Consider the following 1,639-nt stretch of genomic DNA (forward strand, 5'->3'; position numbering starts at 1 on the left):
TCTCCCTCTTCTTCCTTCATTCTCCTTCCCTCCCTCTATCCCTCCTTCCTTTCTTTTTTCCTCCTCCCTCCCTCCTTCTCTACCTTCTTTTCTTTCTTTTTCTCTTCTATTTTTCTTTCTTTTGAGATAATCTCATACATAGTCCCTGCTGGCCTATAACTCATTGAACTTGAATTTACAGAGATTTACCTGGCTTTGCCTCCCAGTGCTGGGATTAAAAGCATGTGCTCCCAAGCCTGGATTTCTTGATGTATTTTAAATGTTGTTTTCTTTTGTTGCTTGTCAGATATGGCGTGCACATGATGAGATGGCAATAATACCTATTACCCAGATAGTCTAGATTAGTAGGAACTGCATGGAATTTTATTTGATGCAGAGTGTGTGAAAAATAATTTTTTTTAATATTAGGAAATGAAGATTTAGACTTTGTTGGCATAATACCTACAAAGCTTTATCTAGATAAAAATAATCCTCTATAATTGAAAGTATGTACAGGCCTATTTTTGTTCTGCCATTTATATTAAGAAACAAGGGGGGCACAGACAAGAGCTGTGAGAGAAGCAAGATGGCAGACGTGCTGGATCTTCACGAGGCTGGGGGCGAAGATTTCGCCATGGATGAGGATGGTGACGGAAAGCATCCATAAACTAAAAGAAAAATCGAAGAAAGGGAAGGGCCGCGGCTTTGGGTCCAAGGGGTCCCGAGCGTGGATGCGAGAGGATTATGACAGTGTAGAGCAAGATGGCGATGAACCTGGACCACAACGCTCCATTGAAGGTTGGATTCTTTGTCACTGAAGTCCATGAAGAAGCCACTGAAGAAGATATCCATGACAAATTCGCTGAATATGGGGAAATAAAAAACATCCACCTTAACTTGGACAGGCGTACAGGATACCTGAAGGGGTATACTCTAGTGGAGCATGAAACATACAAAGAGGCTCAGGCTGCCACGGAGGGACTCAATGGTCAAGATTTGATGGGACAGCCAATCAGTGTCGACTGGTGTTTTGTTCGGGGTCCACCAAAGGGCAAGAGGAGAGGTGGCCGAAGACGAAGCAGAAGTCCAGATGGGAGACGTCGTTGATAGAGCCTCTGTTGACCAGGTGGTCTCGCCACAAGTCCATTTGGTTGTGCTGCCTTGCATAAATAGGGTTAGGGTAGAACTTGTGTTTATATTTAATTTCATACCCTATCTACTTAGTATTGTTTTGAGTTAAAAAAAAAATAAATGTTTCATTTTGTTTTCTACATTTAAAAAAAAAAAAAAGAAACAACAGACTACTTCAGTTAATAACCTAATAGAAAGATTGTGGACTAGGACCTGCCAGGAAATCTGTCTTCGCACCTAGACGAAGATTGAAATCTCAGAATATGTCTGACACTGCTAATTTGGAACTCAGAAGTCTATTTGATTATATGCATCTTCCAGAAGAGCATGTAGAAGATAAAACATAGTTGCTTTTGGTAGACCACTATCTACAAAATAGCAAATAACAGGTGTTGACAAGGATGTGGACAAACCAGAACCCTTATGTAATGTTGGTGGGAATGTAAATGTTTTAGAAAATGTGGTTCTTCTAAAGTTAAAAATGAAATTATTATATAATTTACCAGGCCAAGATATACTCAAAAGAATT

The 1,639-nt window shown here is 40.0% G+C and overlaps 1 pseudogene; it reads left to right on the forward strand.

Moving 5' to 3' along the window:
- Positions 1-565: 565 nt before the first annotated feature.
- Positions 566-1,165, forward strand: LOC128097429 (RNA-binding protein 8A-like; annotated as a pseudogene).
- The last annotated feature ends 474 nt before the right edge of the window (positions 1,166-1,639 follow it).

This window comes from Peromyscus californicus, unplaced genomic scaffold (genome assembly GCF_007827085.1).
Source record: "Peromyscus californicus insignis strain IS unplaced genomic scaffold, ASM782708v3 Scaffold_5__1_contigs__length_169319896, whole genome shotgun sequence".
NCBI lineage: Eukaryota > Metazoa > Chordata > Mammalia > Rodentia > Cricetidae > Peromyscus > Peromyscus californicus.